Raw genomic sequence first — 18,939 nt, 5'->3', positions numbered from 1 at the left:
AATCGGGTTCTTTGTTTGCATATTTTTTCTGTTTTTAATAAATCAATGTTTAAAAATTGGCAGATTTAATATCGGAAAACTCTAGTTTTCAAGATTCTCTTAAAAAAATTAGAACATCTAGTAGATCTGAGCCACATTCTCACAGAGCAAAAACAGACTGGAGTTAAGTAGGAGCCACTGCATTTAAGGCACAGCGTCCCCTGTTTGCATAGTTCCAGCAACAATTACTGTTTCTTACACTGCCTGGTCTCTGTGGGCATGAGAATCCTGCTCTACCCTATGACTTGTCAGGCAAGTTCATTCATATTTCTCTCACTGAGAATATGGGTATTTGGCAATTCCAAAGATGAGAGTATTCTGGATAGTTAAGAAGTTGTCCTTTTATATTGCAAACTATAAAATGCATGGAGATCTTCCTAAAAAGTACTGTATATGAGCCTGTTTCCAAGAAATGGCTGAAATAAGAGGAAAAGCTCAGTTTCTGTTGAATTTCTGTTAAATGTATATAAGGGAATACATGGAGAGGAGAGCCAGCTGAGTTTGCTTCTTCTGACTAGAGTAACTTCACTCAGGATACATGCCCACAGGCCCAGTCTTCTGATCAAATCTATTAACCATGTAAGCAGGATACTGGGCAATGAGGAAAACAGCCCCTCTGATCTGTTTGATTAAATACTTCCTGGAACAAACACAATTCTAGTATGACTGGGGCACTGGGCAGTTGCTAACTGCATTTAGTAATTTCCATGGTGCCAAAGATGTGAGCAGGAAGCTAAAGTTACTTCACTTTGGTAGTATGCAGTCTAGATAATCTGAAGTTTCCCTATGCTAAAATACAAATATATCGTGGATACATTTTTTTAAATGATAAATCTGGCTCACTAGATAGTAAAGGAAATATTTGAGCACCTCCTGCCCCACCAAAATAAATGATGAGGAAATGAAAGTGGAGAACCCATATAGAGTAAACTAATGAAAACGACAGGATAGACCTAAGGGAACCAGACAATAACACTGATATGGAGATCGAGCCTTAAGCCCTTGGCAAAGCAAGCAGGGCAGTGAAGTCTGAGAGAACCTAGAATGGAACTTTGAAAGAGGGTGGAAGTTGTTCCTGACTCTCACAGGAAGCAAAGCAATATGCTCCATAGGAAACATCCCCAATAGAGGCCCTAAGGAGATACACACACACACACACACACACACACACACACGTACACACGTACACACTTACATACATACTCACACTTACAATACAAGGAGAAATACCACCAAGAGTGAAAGTTGATGCAATAACGAACTGAATTTATCTGCTACTCATAATACGCACACACACACACACACACACACACGTACACGTATATACTTACATACATACTTACACTTACAATACAAGGAGAAATACCACTAAGAGTAAAAGTTGACAAAATAACGAACTGAATTTATCTGCTACTCATAATACATCATGTATTATAATTAGGAGAAAAATATAAATTAACAATATATAAAATGTAAAAATAATTTAAAATGGAATAAAGAGCATAAGATGACCATCTTAATTCCTTAATGCTATCTGTGAGCTGATTTAGATGTGGAAACTTGGTAAGAGACCATAATATTCCAAGGTTCATATTCTCTTGAATTTTTTTTTTCCTGATTATCCAAATTGTGCAGCATCCGGTGAGCTGCTCAATTATTTTGTCACAAAGATTCCCAGGCTCTCTCAGAAACTGTCAGATCCCTGTAGTTCAAGGCACCCTGACTGGCACTTTAATTTTGCTACCTATTGTGGTAGTTAAGTCCACTTTGCCATTCATAGCAAGTGCTACCACTCAGTTTCTGTCATCCTGAGTCCTGTCACCCAAACGATACTAGGAAGCTCAACTCCTAGACAGCTTCTCCAAACATCAACCAAACTCGCAGGTGATAGCATTTAGAGAGCTTTTCAAAGATGCTGGCATCCTTCTCCAGAGAAGACACCTTATTGTCTTTGGGAATGGAGTGTTCTCTGGGCCTTCTTAGGAACATTCTGAAGTGACAGGTTCTCGGACTGTACCTAAAACAATATTAACATCCATTCTAACAACCCTCTTCCCTGAGCTACCTGATCCTTTATCAAGACTGTGTCAAAGAAGGTGTAGAGTTTTCTTTTTGTTTGCTATAAGCCATACAGGCTTGAAAGAATAGTTCTAAAAAACTGTCAGGACCAGCTTCAAGTGTCCTTGACAAATAATTGGCTCTTGAGTTATGAGTTAATGCCCCTATATCAACGATTCATCTCTGATCCAGCTTTAGTATATTTCATCCTCCTCCCTATACATTCCAAGTCCACTCCCACATAGGTCTCTTTGGTTTTGATGGCACATATTAGGTTGGCACTTCGATTTTTCAGTGGGGAAGCTATTTCTTCCAGGATAAGGGCTGATACTTCTTTTACTGAGAATATACTCTACTTATCACCTTGGAGCAATGAGGAGTAGCAAAAAAGATCTTAAGCAGAATGAGAATCATCTTATGAGGTACCTGCTTCAGGTGAGATCCTTGTACAGCCATTGGGTGTGGGAAGCTATACTTCAGTTGAGAGAGAAGGGATTGCTCCTCTCTTCCAAGATGATTTGGGGGGATTTAGGAGTTCAAGGTTCTTAATCTCATCCACCCCAGTGAACTCAACCTAGCTCTCGCATCCTTATCAGGGCCCTGAGTTTGAAATAGGAGACCTTACAAACCTGTATAGTCATCTGTGCAGCTCTGCCGACCTTAAAGTCAGATCCTGGGCCTGGATATCATAACAGTCTGCCTTGCAATGACCAGTGATAAGTCTCCTTTAAAGTTATCATAGAGTATGGTGAGGGATGGAAACTAGACTTTTGGTGGTGAGCATGATCTAGTATATACAAATGTCGAATTATAATATTATTCACCTGAAACTTATGTAATGTTGTAAACCAGTGTCACCTCAATTAAAAAATAAATAAAAAACTGCCATAGACACCCTCTGGTTTTCAGAGCATGCCTTAAGTTGGCAATTAACTACCCTCAGGTCAAAAATACCCTACTCAAAAATCCATATAATCATCATTGCCCTAATATTCATTGTGTGCTGTAGCTACTAGATATCCCAACATTTGACCTTCCTCCACTTAAGTCTTAACCCAATTTACTACAGGTAAAAGCTTAAATAATTGTGATGCTGCTGCATGCTCAGGTTTATTTTCATTCCAATTTACTACCAAAAAATATGGTCACTATGCTTTCAGAGAGGTTAATAAAACAGCTCCAAAATCCACAAGGCATCCTTTTTACAACCACTTGTTTTAGCTCAGTTTCCCTAGAAAACTGACCTGGAGACAAACATTAAGTGCTAATGCTTTAATTGGAATATACGATCTCAAGGTAGGAAAGAGAAGAGAAAGGAAAAGAGGCAGGAAAGGATAGGAAGCAAGGGAAGGTGATATGTTACTGTCCTGGCCACTGCGTTTACCATAAACCATGAAGAAACACAGCCAGTGGCCCAGCAAATCCACCCGCTAAATGACATGGGACACCTCTAAACATGCTGTACAGGGACATATGCCTTGGAATAGGCCATCAGAGAGAACAATGGAGAGGGAATGCATCTGCTTTACTTCCTTCTCTCTCCCATAGGAACAAGCTGCTAAGGATCTGGGTCAGCAGTTCTCAGCCAGGTACAATTTTATACCCTCACGGAGACATTGACAAGAGATATTTTTATGCCACAAAACCTTTTTTGTTGTCACAACTAGAAGAGTTATCGGCATCTTGTGGGTAGAGGCTAATGATAATGCTAAACATACCATAATGCACAGGACCGTCCCCCACAACAAGAATTATTTGGTCCAAAATGTCATTTAGTGCTACTATTGACAAACCCTATGCTGGGTGCTGGTGAAACCAAGAGAATACAAAGAGGTGCATAAGATGTGCCTGACAAAACAACCCAACAGAAAAATGACAAAAGATATGGAAGACATTTCACAGATGAGAAAACATAAAAGGAGAACAAAACATGAAAACATACTGAACCTCATTAGTAACCAGGGAACTCAAATCACAGTAAGATACCATTTCACGCTCCATTGGGTGGCAAAAATTAAGATATTGAGAACACCAAGCACAGGGAGAATGGCTCTCAAGGGGAATTCTCATTGATTGTTGGTTGGGAGTGTAAATTGCTACCAGCTCTTTGTGAAAGAGTTTATTATGATGTTACGAAGTTGAACACATACTTATTTAAGGTGGGCACTCATACCAGTTGGCCAGAGACTGTCCTAGTTTTAGTGATGAAAATCTCAAATCCTGGAAATCCCCTCAGTTCGAGGCAAACTAGGATGATTGGTCACCTATCTATCTTATATCCTTCAATCCACGCCTAAGCCCTGAAAAATTCTTTACATGCACCAGGAGTTATATAAAAAAATGATCACAGTATCATTTTCATAATAGCAGAAAATGGAAACAACAGAGATGTCAATCCACAGGAGAATCAATAAATATATTTTCACAGTGTAATATTATTTAGTTGCGAAAATGAACTACAGCTACATGTAAAATCACAGGTGAATCTTAGACATCTAAATGTTCAGTGAGATGAGCAGATGTGCAGACTATATGAGTATGAGATCATTACTATAAAGCTCAAATGGAAGCAATGAGTAATAAATATTGCATAGGGACATATTCACATTTGGTCCTTTTTTAAAGTAAGGAATTGACACAAACTTAGGATAGTGGTTCCCTCTGGAAGGGAGGTGGGGAAATGGAATGGAGAGGCGCCCTGCTCCCCAAAGGAAAATTAAATAACTAATCAATTATTAGGTTCCCAGAGAGTGCTTACTGTATTTTGTATCTTTGCTATCAGCTTTGACCGTTATTTATTTACCTTTAGCTACGTTATTTTCTCTTTATTTCACCTGTTTGAGAAATGTCACCTTTATCTCACTTTTCAGAAATAGGGAGCAAAAAATCACCAACATATTTGGGAAAGAAGAATGAATGTAATACACTCCCCAAGCCAACAAGGGTGGGTATTTTGGCCCGGGTTCTCCATTCACGGGTCTTGCCAGCATTTATTTCCACAGTCAGGTTCCCATTCTGCCTCCAAGGAGCTGGAGATGCTAATGTCAGCCTGTTAAGCCTCACACTGAAATTTGCTGCACCTGGTGACGTGGGAGAGCTCCACACTTAAAACATGGGCCCAGAGGAACAATAAAAGTCACTTAGGAAAACTGTAGAATAAGGCTTCTATTTAATGTACACAATTCAGTCTTTGAATGAAGAAACTCGTAAACTGAAAATTACCATTTCACACACATACACACACACACATATATCCCACCAGAAACACACGTGCACAGATCTCAATATAAATATGTCCCTAATGTCAATGGGACACAACTGTCTCATAGAAACATGTTCCAGAAACTTGACCTTATGAGAATCCAGAGCCTTGGAATTTGGGACCATAATCCAAAAATCCTTGGTTAGCTTCCACAAAGACCCACTCATCATGCTTATTAGCATGGTTATGGAAGGTGCATCACAGAAAGAAATTCTATCACATAATCTGCACTGTTGCATCAACTTCCTAAAGCCACCGACACAGTCACAGGCTGAGAAGCTTTTGCATTTAGGCCCACTCTCAACCTCACATTTCTCTCCAAGCACCCACCAAGGTATTTCCTTCCTCTCTCCCTCCCTCCTTTCCTTCTGTGAAATGAATACATATCCTACAAAGTGTTTCATAAGAGAAAAATCTTATAATTTTGTTAATCATATTTCTACAGCAATCTGTCCACCCAACCATCCATTCATTGACCTTTGTTCATCTTCCCATTTGCTTATTTGCTTCCCATAAACATCATTCTGCCTGCAAGTTAGCTTTTCTTTTCATGAATTCTGGTATATTTTATATATTTCTAGGCTTTAATCTTGTTTGTTCTCTCTCACAATGCCTCTTTTCTTTCCCTTGCCACCATATGCCTTCATTCCCAAGCCACCAGACTGTATTATGGGGCATCATGTTTGTGTCTTTGAGCACATACTATCCTCCTTGGCTTTTACTGGCTTCCTATTCTATCTGGCTAGGGAATACCTCGTCACCTATAAACTTTAATCTAGATGTTTCTATTCTTGGTAGATTGCAATCTAGATCTTCTCTTTCTTGCGTCAATACCTTTTTGAAAGGTGACCTTGAACATCCTCTTATCAAGAGGTACAGAGTCTGTTTTCATATAGCCTTGTGAGCTTCTTTGGCATATACAATGCAGCAGAAGTGACTGTTCTGAGCCTAGGCCTCAAGAAGCCTTGCACACTGCCATTCACTCTCTTAAACCCTCCTCTGCCACCATGTAAATAAGCCCAGGCTAGTCTGCTAGAGAACTGATTTAACTCAACTTCATCCAATCCATTACCACACATGTGAGTGAAGCTATTTTAGACTATCTAGCCCAGAGGTCCCCAACCTTTTTGGCACCAGGGACTGGTGCTCCTATGAGAATCTAATGCCCGATGATATGAGGTGGAGCTGAGGTGGTCATGCTAGCGCTGGCGAGCGGCTGCAAATACAGATGAAGCTTCACTTGCTAGCTTACTGCTCACCTCCTATTGTACGGCCCGGTTCCTAACAGGTCACAGACCGGTACTAGTCTTTGGCTGAGGGGTTGGGGACCCCTGATCAAGCCCTCAGCCAAGCTGACAACTGACTGCAGATTCATCAGTGAATCCAACTAAGATCAGCCAAGCCTGGCCCAGATCAGAACTCAACTAACCACAGACTCATGAGCACTAGTATTTGCTTATTGTTTTAAGCCACTGAGTTATGACATCAATTTGTTATGCAGCAACAACTGATACTCTTTCTTGATTCTATTTTATATCCACAAATACTTCTATTATAACCCTTACATCATCACATGTTTTCCTGTCTTTCTCTTCCTCAAATGTGTGAACTCCTTGAGCACAGAGTCAACTTTTGTTTTGTATCCCAAAATCTAAATAGCACCTGGAAACTCTTCAATAAATGGCTGTCAGAAAAATAGCAATGATTAATTAGTTAATTAAGGATTACAATGATGCCCAAGGGCTGCCCCGAGACCAAGGTGTCATACATGCATTCATGATTAGAAGACAAAGTGCATCCTGTGTGATGCAGGAAGGACCCTGGGAGCTGTACCGGTAAGTCTCAGTCTTCTCTGATGCTTGCTGGGCTGGCTTTCTCCTGCCGCATCTTAGTCTTTATCCTTTGCCTTTATTATAGCTTTACATGTTTTTCAATTACCTGACACTGTATAATTGCTGTACTGAGGCTGTTTTCTAACAACCAAACCCTTTGAAAGGAAACTGGGATAGAAGAAGGTTGTTACAGCACCCAAATTTAGAACCATTTCAGAAAGTTATGAGTATTGGAAAGCAGGGCTCTGTACTTTGCTGAGCTCTTAAAATGCTGTTTGGCTGAGTTACCACAAAAATTTATCTGAACACAGATTTAGAGGTTGGTCCATGCTCCAACAGTGGCCACTGGCGTCGTGCAGGCTTGGCCAACGTCATTGCATAATTTCTTACCCTCTCACCCTTTCTTACCCCTTCTCTTCCACAATGGTCACATAGTCTAACATATGAAGTTCTCACTGTGGAAGGTGTTTCTTTCTCTGACTTCTCTGGCAAACGTTGCTTAAACCCACATAGTCTTGTCTTTTCAAAACAATTTTAAGTAGTATTTTAGTTTGTCCTTCAGTGTTTCACCTAGGAATAACCCAGTATGAAAGTTTTAGCTTTGAAGTCATGCTTGAATGACCTAAGCCACCAGTCTTTAAAAAACTTACAGGTTTCTTATTGGGAAGGGTACCCTTCACACAGTCTACCTCTCATGCGTGGTCTGAGTAACAATATTCTCAGAAGTCACAGACCATGCAGAGAGGAGGAGAGGAGTAGCAGAAGCTTCTGGAAGGCTCCAGTCACCAAGTGTTATAAGATCATCTGCCTAGAACATGAGATTTCAGAGCAGAATTTTACTTCTTTTCACAGTTTGACATTGACCTTCTCTAAGTTTCAAAAGCAGGCCACACATATATATCACAAGCTGTTCTTTTAAACAGTGAAATAAATAACCATTTGAGTGTTGCATATTAAAACACAAATGAACATCATACCTTTCATATGAAAATGAGAATTATGTTGGTCATCTAGTTTAATCTAGCTGAAGCAGATGCAAAATATATCTTAAATCCATCTATCCCTAATGCCATGTCCCTAGGCCAACTCCATCATTTCTTACCTGGGTGACAGCATCCTGTTTCTCACTATTACTGAGCCCCTACCTTATAGCCAAGTAAAGCAGAACAGTTCTTTAAAGAAATGTAATATAAACTCACACCTCTACCAATAACTCTCCAACAGCTTCTGGAATAAAATCAACAAACTTTTTCATGTCTACAAAGCTCTCCAACTTCATCTCCTAACTCATGCTTCTCTAAATCCTCTCTCAAAGCAATACAGGTCTGCTTTCTGAGCCCTGAACATGTCCACCCAGATCCTGGTTCATGACACATAAAATGTCCTGTCTTTAAACCTTTACTCAACTGGCTCTTTTTCATCGTTCAACTCTCAGCTCAAAATTCTCTGAGTGGTCTGTTCTGACACTCAGACTGAAGTAGCCCCTCAATCGCCTCTATCTCCTTAACAGTTTACCATGTTCATAAACTTTATTAATGATTACATTTATTTATAATTTTTGTACTTATTTATGTACTTATCTCTTCCCACTAGAATGTCAACTCCTTCCAGGCCACACACTCTTGCCTTTTTTGTTCACTGTCATGTCCCTAGTGCCTAGGACAATTTGCAGGCATGAAGAAGTCACCCAATAAATATTTGTTGAATAAACAGAAGTGCTTTCCTGCTCTTTTACTACTGCATACTTTTTCTTTTTTTATTGAGATATAATTGACATATAACACTATATTAGTTTCAGGTGTATGATTTGATATTTGCATGTCTTGTGAAATGATCACAACAAGTCTAGTTAACATCCCTCACCATACACAGTTACGACTCTTTGTTTTCTTGTGATGACACCTTTTAAGACCTACTCTCTTAGTAACTTTGAAATATGCAATACAGTATTTTTAACTATAGTTACCACACTGTACATTACATCCCCAGGAAAATTTATTTTATATCTAGAAGTTTGTACCTTTGACCACGTTCACTCATTTTGCACCCCTTCCCCCTAAACTCTGCCTCTGACAACTACCAATCTGTTCTCTCTATTAGATTTGTTGTTGTTATTATGATTATTATATTATTATTACTATTATTTTAGATTCTGCATTTAAGTGAGATCATACAGCATTTTTCTTTTGTCTGACTTATTTCACTTACCATAATGCCCTCAAGGTCCATCCACATTGTCACAAACAGCAAGATGTCTTTCTTTTCTATGGCTGAATAATTTTCCATTGCGTATATACATGTGCATAATTCAAAACAAAATTTAAAAGGGCAAAATCACAACAATTTATTCCCCTACCTTTTTTCGATGGCTGTGGATGAATCAGACTCCTGAGGAGTGTGGCTATTTCTGCTCTGCAACTTTTCGTTGGAGTTCTTCGGCGTTCTTCATTTTTCTTCAGTGTTCATTTTGGCAAGAGGTGGAAGCATTTTGCCACAGTGTATTTCTGTAACAACATGGTACCAACATGAGTCAGAACCACACCAACATTATGCTCTGTTTAAAAATAAACATATAACCTCTTTTACTTCATATTTTCCTACATGCTGTACATCCTTTCTTTACTGTTTCTATTATTTCCTCGGGCATGCAGCTACTGATCCAGGCAGTGCGAGACGCACCCTAGTACCTTGCCTGCATCTGTCACAGCACTTTCTCTAATAATTCCACTGTGAGTCCATCTCTCCAACAGATGGTAAGCCCAATGGGGACAGGAACTGTGCCTTTGGTCCCCGAATCTCTGGGGCCTACCCCACTAATTTGTAATTGCACATGTTTAATACAGTCGATTCTCATTATTTACAGTAGTTATGTTCTATAAAGTTGCCAAGAATAATGAATTAAGGAATGCCAAACCATTGCTCCTAGGGGAAATACATAATAAGGTTTCTGCTAGTCTGACCCCAACATTTTCATCAACAATAGTTTTACAGTTTTATGTATGTTTCTGTATAAAGACACCTTATTTAATATATATTGTTGATTCATTAACATTCAACTCACAGCCAACAGCACTGTAATTCATACCTGAATGAAGCTTATTTCAGACATATATTTTCTTTATAAGGCACATCACACCCTTCTTGCACTTAGGAACACTACATAGCATTTCATCACTATGCTGTGTGGCCATTTCAAAAAGTAAAATCACCAGAAATGGAAAAAAAAATGAAAAAATGAATTTGTAAATATAAAATCCATAAATAATAAGGACTGATGATATTCACATTGGTTGATTCAAAGTTATATGTAGATATATGTTCCTAACTTTATGGTTTAGCACAGTACTGCTATTTAGATGAGTAAATAATAAATACTCCGAATAGGGTAGAAAGACACTAAATACCGATTTCACATGCTTCATGAAAGATACAGGAACTGAAAGCAGTTATTCTCGCCTAACCTAATAAAAAGACAAATTCCAGATCCCAGTTCTTTTCTTCCTCCTGATATTAATCATCACTCATCCAATTTTCAGACAAGTGCAAAGAAAACTTCCTGAAAATAATTATAGGTTGATAGTCCACCTTATTCACTATGAGACAACCCAAACTGCTCCTAGAAGATGGCTCCATTTTTCTCCTTGGATAATAAGAATACCTGCTTTTATTTTATTACATGTATCAGTTAACTGTAGGCACGACGTATACACTTAGCAGACTTCTATTTTCTGTAAAAATGCCAGTACTCTGTGACACAGAAAATGAAGGTTTCACACTTTAAGTATCTACTTTCTACTGCATTTAAAAATGTTTTAAATGCTGTTGCAAAGATTTTCCAATTAAGTTTACCTCCCAATATTTTAAATTGGTTAAATTCAACCTTGATTTATTTGCAGTTCGTGGAAAGTAACTTGGTAAAATCACCTTCTTGAAGCATGCCCTATGTGTTAAATTATCATTGCTAAGATCAGTAGGACTTGCTAAACAGCAATGTTTTGCATAGGTAACGAGAAATCCTAGAAGGATGGTTCTGAAAGCTCAGTTCTTATGTGCTCTTTAAATTTTTATTTTTTATTTTTCAATAGAATTGACATTCAATATTTTATATTAGTTTCAGATGTACAACATAGTGGTTAGACAGTTAGAATTGATGAAATGATCCCTCTGTTCCTATGTACTTTTAATTTAGTTCGAAATTGGTTGCCAGATAAGAGGGGGGTTGGGAGGCCAGGTGAAAAAGATGAAGGGATTAAAAGTACAAACTGGCAGTTACAAATAGTCACAGGGATGTAAAGAATAGCTTAGGGAATATAGTCAATAATATTGTAATAACTGTAAGGTATCAGGTGGGTACTAGACATGTTGGGGGGATCACTTTGTAAGTTATAGAAATGGCTAACCATTATGATATACACTGAAATTAACATAGCATTAAATAACTGTACTTGAATAAAATTTTTTTAATTTAGTTCAAAATCAGCTAAAATATAAGTAGACATAATTTCCTTTGAAAGTCCTGTGATATTCTCTTCATATATTTCAGAGTATCAGAAGATAAGTCATCTTATCAGGAAATACGATTTCAAGACGGATAAAACCATATGGTCTACTGCATAACAATAACATAATTATATATGTTACAAAAGTAATACCTTGACCCAGAAAAACAAAATGAAATAAAGTATCGTATTTTTATACTTTATTAATAGCATTACATTACACTTTATATATAATTAACGAATACTTGCTTTAAGCTTATTTTGTAAGAATCAGAATTACTTTTAATTTTCTAATTATTCTGCTATTTAAACAACCAAATTAATAAAAAAAAACCAGACGCCCTAAACTTACTTTAATATGTGCTTAGATAATCGCTAAAACTCTCCTTTCAAATCTCTTTCTCTTTAAACATACCACTAGGAAATCATTATCCGTCTATCTCTGATAAAGCCATATTGCCATTACTGACTTTAAAAAAGCAGTCTGAGTGTTCAGTAAACTATGTTCACATAACAGCTATATCATTCTGAACCTATTGATAATGTATATCATAATATGAGTTGCTGATGCCAATTAAATTTAATATTTAATATTAATTAATTTTAATACAATTTAATATTTAATATTTCTAACCTTCAAGAAGAAGGGGTTGGCTTTGAAATCCACAGACATGGCTCCACCTTGTACTAGCTGCAAGGTTTGGGGCAATTAATTATTCCCTGAGTATATTTACTCATCTGAAAAATAGAGATGGACACTGTTTTCTAAAACATAGTGTGGTCTTTAGGATAAAGAGATAATGGCCTATGTAAAGTTCCTGGCCAATAATGAATAGTATAAAATGTTAGCTCTTGTTTTTATTAATTACAAAACCAACACAAGTAGCATTTTAGATAACTGAATTTCACTCTTAAAACCTAAAAACAGTGACTTGTGCCTATGAATAATTTGGGGAAAAAAAGTCATAGTTTACCCACATTTCACTTATCAGCAAAATAAGCATCTCTATGACTGAGATGTGTTTGTGTGTGTGTGTGTGTGTGTGTGTTATAAAAATAGGCATATACCTATCACAGAAGCATAAGTTTTTATTACATAAGCCTATGCCATTTGGCACATTTCATTTCCATAGATTCCATTTCTCTGGTAAATTGGCCCCTTAATATTGGGCATCTTGACCATCAGGTCAAACAAAAAAACAAAAACTTCATCACAAATGGCAGCTGAGTCTGAGATATGGATATATTATTAGACTCAATAGCAAATTACTAAAACAAAATTCTAAGATTCCATTTTATGCAGAACAGAACAAAGATTCACCATCAGATACATTAGTACAAACAATTCTAGTCCCTGAACACATTTTTTTTTTCTCCATACATTCAAGGATAAATATCCTATGCAGATACATTTTAATGTGCTTTAGATCCAGGATGAAACACCAAGTCAGTCCTGCAATCTTAAAATATTTGTTGGATTATTCACCCTTTTATCCACTTCCCCTTGTACTCAGAGATGCAAATTTTTTGTTAGGTTTAATGTGTGGTTTGTGCTATTATGTTAGAAAAATAGGAATTTTTTAAAAATCTCTCTTTCTCAAAGAGAATTGGCAATAACCTTGGCCTCATTAATATTGAGTCCTGGCCAAATGAACTCCAATGGGTTATGAAATCATGAAAGATGCTAAATCTCATCAGGTCAAAATCTTCCAACAACTCTGAGACACGGGGGTCAGAAGAGGAAAAAATATGGATTGTATATAGAAAACCTAACACACAATTTAGTTTTTAACCTTTTTATTATTTTTACTAAAATGGAACCATTCCAAAAAATTAATATGTATCATTCTTGAAAATACATCTTCAGTACCGTTCCATTTTATAATAGCTTTCTCTTTGTGCATATTTTATAATATGGATAATTCTATACCTTCAGCTAGATGCTGTTCTCCTCATCTAATAGGAAAACTCTAGATACGCAAAGGGTTTCATTAACTAGGTTTGACAGTGTAAAAGCAAAGCAGAAAACAAGCTGGCAGACAGTTTAATACAAACCTCCTCTGAGGAATTGAAAACAACATCACATTTGTTTCCTGCTACTCACCTGCCCCTCTGTGATCTCTGTATATAATAAAATATTTATAGCCAGAGCTCAGCATCTCTCTTTCCCCACTGTTGGAATAAGGTGTGTTCTGCTTCCATGGGAGAAAGTAACATAATAGAAACACTGAAACTTTGAATAAATAATTTTGAAGAAGTAGAAAACCTAATCTGCTCAAAAATGGATTTTCTTTCATTCAAAGCAAGATAACTGTGACATATGGGACTGCATTTTTGCAGTAATTATTTATGCACTTGTCAACTGCTCTGAATCCTCTCTAGGGAAACTTCCCAGGAAACTACAGAAATACTTGCAGGCTTTGGATTTCCTCAAATATGCGTTGAGCACTATTTTATTTTTCTTTTCAGGTAATAATGATTTAAAAAAACAATCTCACCTTTTCCTATAGGAAAATATCCTGTTTGAATGTCTGGCTTCTATGAGACATTTCCCCTCAGACAATGGAAGGATCGAGCTTTTCAGGGTGGTGAATCTAGGTAATGCTCTCATGCCAATGCTCTTTTCATTTGGAAGAGCAGTTTATAATGTATTGGCTTTTATTTTCGGAGTAACTATTCTTTATGCTGAAAAACCAAGCATCAATTAAATGTGGATATACTGGTTTTCTGGTTGAACAGAAAAAGCACTTAAAGTTTTTATTTGCTAGCTGTCCAGGTTCTAGCCACATGGGCATGTGCTTGCTTTCTGAACTTGACCGACTAAACTAGTCTGTATCCAAGCTTCCTCACCTTGAACCCAAGGTAATGACAGCACGTACTCACATGATAGCACATACCCACACAATTTTCAGAGGATTAAATTAGATAATATGTGCTTAAGAACTTTAGATACTCTGAATCACTCACTATACAACATTAGGTTTAGAAAAACTACTTTAATTCCTAAGTGTTTGAGTTATATAGAAATTAACTTAATCTGATACAGAAAACAGTAAACAATAACAGCTAAAAGCCTGGGGATAATGTCTCTGGAACATGAGGATTCTCTAATCTCCACTCCAATGGATTGGCACCTGTCCAAGCTGATCCTGCTGAGCTTAGATTTCCAAAGACAGATGACAAGATGAAGGAATGGTAGGGAGATAAGGGGGGGAAGAAAAACATGGCAGGGAGAGAAAGGGCTACCACATAATTATTTATACATTTATTAAGTTCACAACTCTGCAGGAGGCTACCACAGAGTCCATTCTTATAAGCACACCCCTCTTTAAAGCAAGGGTTCTTAACTGGGGGTCTGAACTTCAAGTCCCTGGGCTCATAGAGTTTATAGGTTCATACGTTGAATGTAATGGGAAAGAAATTACATATTTGATTTTATTAACCTTTACACACCACATTACAATTGCTGCAGACACCTTGAAATATTATTTGCATTCACCACTACTTTGAATACATTTCAGTTATTAGGCATGTCGTTAGATCTTATTATTTTTAAAAATCAAGAAATAACAAATTTATTTGATGTTTTGATAACTCTGTGTCAACATAATTACTTTTCTTTAAAAACCCTAGATATTTTATTCAACACATTGCCACTGTGATAACCCAGCAATTCACTCCTAGGTATATACCTAAAGGAACTGAAATAAAGACTCAAATCCAAGTGCAGGAATGTTCATAGAAGCATTATTCACAATAGCCCCCAAATGAAAATAACCCAAATGTCTATCAACAGATGAATGGATACATTAAATGTGGTACATCCATACAACAGAATATTATTCAGGCATAAAAAGGAATGAAGTACTGATACATGCTACAATGTGGATAAACCTCAAAAACACTACGCTTAATAAAAGAAGCCAGGCACAAAAAAAGTCACATATCGTATGATTCTACTTATGTGACATATCCAGAATGGCTAAATCCATAGAAAGAGAAAGCAGACTGGTGGTTACCAGGGCCTCCAGGAACAAGAGAATGTGGAGAATTCCTTAATGGGTGCAGGGTTTTATTTTGGAATGACAGAAATGTTTTGGAACTAGACAGAGGTGGTGGTTGCATAACTTTACAAAAGTACTAAAGTTCTCTTGAAAATGGTTAATTTTATGTCATGTGAATTTCATTTCAATAAATAAACAAAACAAAGTGCTATGTTAAAAATTGGTTCCTGACCTTTCTGAGACTGCCAAAAAAGTCCATGGCACAGCAAAAGGTTAAAATTCCCAACTTAAAGTTTTCCACAATAACACAACCTCCTCTTCCTTTGGCCCACTTGAAGGAGTTGGGCTTATTCATCAGTTATCCAAATTTTCCTTGCATGCCAGAACACCTCTCTGAGATTATAGTCAGAAGGCAACAAGAATGTAACTAATGAGCACTAAGCTTGCTGTTAAAACAATTTGTATTTGTCTATATATTCTAAAGTACACTTAGAGATACATTCCAGAAAATAGAGAATGACTGGAAACTTTCCAGGTAAAGATGGTTTTTAGCTATCACAACAAACTATACATTTAAAATGACCAGAAATGGTAGGCATTACTTTTTCAATGGTAAGGTTTTCCTGAGCTGTCAGTTCTCCCATATACCATGATCTATTTGAGGAATAACTTCATATCGTAACACTCCTAGAACTTTATTTCACTTCCTTAGGTTATTTTTTTTTATTCAACAAATACTTATTACAATATCCAGTAGTAATATATATTATGAAGGAAAAAAAAAACAATTTTGGTCAGGATTAAGAGTGATAGGAAGTTACTAGAGAAAGAGTTCAAGAAAGACACTCCCAAGAGATGGCATTTGAGGAGAAACTCAAATGAAGTATTGTAGGCAAGGGAGTCAGCAGTATTCTAGGCTATGGAGACAGCATGTGCAAATGTCCCAAGGTCATGAATGTTTATGGAACAACACCAAAGGCCCATGTGGCTGTAGCAGAGTTGGTGAGGAAAGAAAAGTATAAAAAGAAAGGCATTGACTGCAAATAAATAAATGGCCTGATTTCACTGTATCCATGCTTTTTAGGTCACTCTCTCTTAGACTCTAGTTTTGACAATATGACTTGATTTGGCCAATAGGACATTAGTAGTTTCCCTATATTTGCAAGTGCTCATGCATTCTTGATTTTTCTTGCACATCTGCCATCATCATGAAAAGATGTCCTGGCTAGTTGATGCACCATAAGACACAAGGAGAGAAACAGTGTGGCCCTGGTCACCCTAGCCAAAGGCATCCAGAATAAGCCAACAGCCACTTGACAAATAGGTTACAAGCTCAGCTAGATCAGCAGAGCCATCTAGTCAACCCACAGTTGACTGAAGAAGCATGAACAAGCCCAGCTGAGGTCAGCTGACCCCTGCAGAGTTGTTAATTTAATAAATGTATTAAATAATCGTGTGGCAGATTGTTATGCAGCATTTTCATGGCAAAAGATGCCTGATATAGGATGTTGCTACTTCATATGAAGAATGCAGTAGCACCTCATGCCAGCCAGTCCTAAAGGCTGTGGGTAGCAGAAGATTGTTCTTACATTCTAGACTATTTGTGTGTTACAATTAGAATGCAGTAAGAAATCAGTAACAGAAACTGAATCATAAATGAACAACAAAACCCAGGCTCCATCACTTGTACAGGCCCATTCCAAGAAAGGCCCTGCCTTGTTGACTAGGAAAAAAAAATTCTTTTAATGTATAGTTTAAGAAAATTCATTAAAGTTTTTGGTCCTGGAGTATGATTTTTTTAAGGATTACTGTCAAATTTGAGAAACTTCTCTCAAGTGTAAGATTTCAGGGCACTTCGGGATTTCTTTGAATTGCCAACTAAGTTGGCAACTAAGCTACTAATCTGTCATAAATTTCCCCCAGTGACTTTGCTTCTGATATCTTTCCTGCACAATCGGAACAGAGATAAACGTAACATAAGGCTCGTGGTCACTCACTTATTCACAGACATCAAGGCTCTGGGAAGGACCGTACAATATCTTTATATGGTCATGTATTTTTGCAAAATATGCAAAAGTAAGATATTTTAACAGCAGCTGGTTAAGGCAGCTGTCTCTTTGCAGTCCAACTTCCTACATCACACTTTTCTAGGTGTTGCGTAGAGTTAAGGTGGCTATTGTTATTTTGGGGATCTAGTTAAGGGGTAACGAGTTAGGGATGCATTTTGTCTGTAATTAGTGGGATATATGTATGTGCCTTGCAGTCAGTTTCCATTACAGTTCAGTTTTTACTAGTCATCTCAATGTAGCAATGGCTTCCAGGTATTCTCCAACACCTCCACGTCCTGACTGACCCAGCATCATTGCACGAGGACTACCCCCATGCCCTGCAGCTCCACATACATGTGCATGGAAGAAGTCTGACTTTTATAAATCTCTCAAGCCTTGCAGCACGGATACATCAACACTCCAAGTATGCTAAAACAGTTTTGAAGACTTGCAAAAATTTAGTTTAGAAAGTCAATGAGGTGTGAATATAGCCTTTAATTGCAATATGAAAAGTTATTTTAGAGGTATCATTAAAACAAGGGAGAAATTAAACCTCCCTGCTTTGATTATATAAGAATGGTAGCTTTTAATGTTGTATTTATATTTATTAAGGATGGAGGAAAGAAAGAAATGGAATATGAAATAGGAACAAATAAAATGACTAAATCAATAGAAATTATTTTGACATCAAAGAAGCCTCTTGTATCAAAATAATTTTCAGACCACACCCAAAGCATTCATTGAGAAACTGTAACTAGAATTAATAGATTGAATCTTGTTGGATAATTAGAATAAAGAGGAGTGAATCACTGAACACCAGAAAATACTGAAATTCTTCCTGATTTGACACAAATAAAGATTAGAGAGACAATATAAACCTCATCACAGTTATAACAAGAAAGACACTGATGAGTAACTGCTGATATGGTTCATCAATTTAAAGAGTATTAAGATTAGTCATTGTCCAAGCTAACTTCAAATGCACTGAAATCTTAGGGCTCATACATTCAAGAAATGTGATAGAGGTTTTCCAAAATTTGATAATTCTAAAAAAGTTTACATGTATTACTGATAACAGGATGTGATGCCAGAATAAAACTTAATGTCAGTAATAAAAAAATAAATTTAAATTTAAAAATAACATGATCTTAAAGTCTGTATTATATTTCTCTTCTCTCTATAGAGGGACATTTCAAA

At 37.0% G+C, this 18,939-nt stretch overlaps 1 protein-coding gene across 25 annotated transcripts in view; it reads right to left on the bottom strand.

Moving 5' to 3' along the window:
- PAK5 (p21 (RAC1) activated kinase 5) overlaps positions 1-18,939 on the bottom strand; it is a 255,099-nt gene that overhangs the window by 140,859 nt on the left and 95,301 nt on the right. For 24 of the 25 annotated variants that reach the window (XM_015597089.2, XM_015597104.2, XM_015597095.2 and 21 more), the window contains one exon: positions 9,548-9,695. The gene's annotated coding sequence lies outside the window, so the exon portion shown is untranslated. Of the gene's footprint in view, positions 1-9,547; positions 9,696-12,324; positions 12,348-18,939 lie in introns of those variants that run through there. The other variant, XM_025039747.1, reaches the window with a different exon arrangement.

The sequence above is a fragment of the Pteropus alecto genome, unplaced genomic scaffold (assembly GCF_000325575.1).
Source record: "Pteropus alecto unplaced genomic scaffold, ASM32557v1 scaffold45, whole genome shotgun sequence".
In the NCBI taxonomy this organism is placed as follows: Eukaryota; Metazoa; Chordata; class Mammalia; order Chiroptera; family Pteropodidae; genus Pteropus; species Pteropus alecto.
This window is presented reverse-complemented; position numbering and strand designations above follow the sequence as displayed.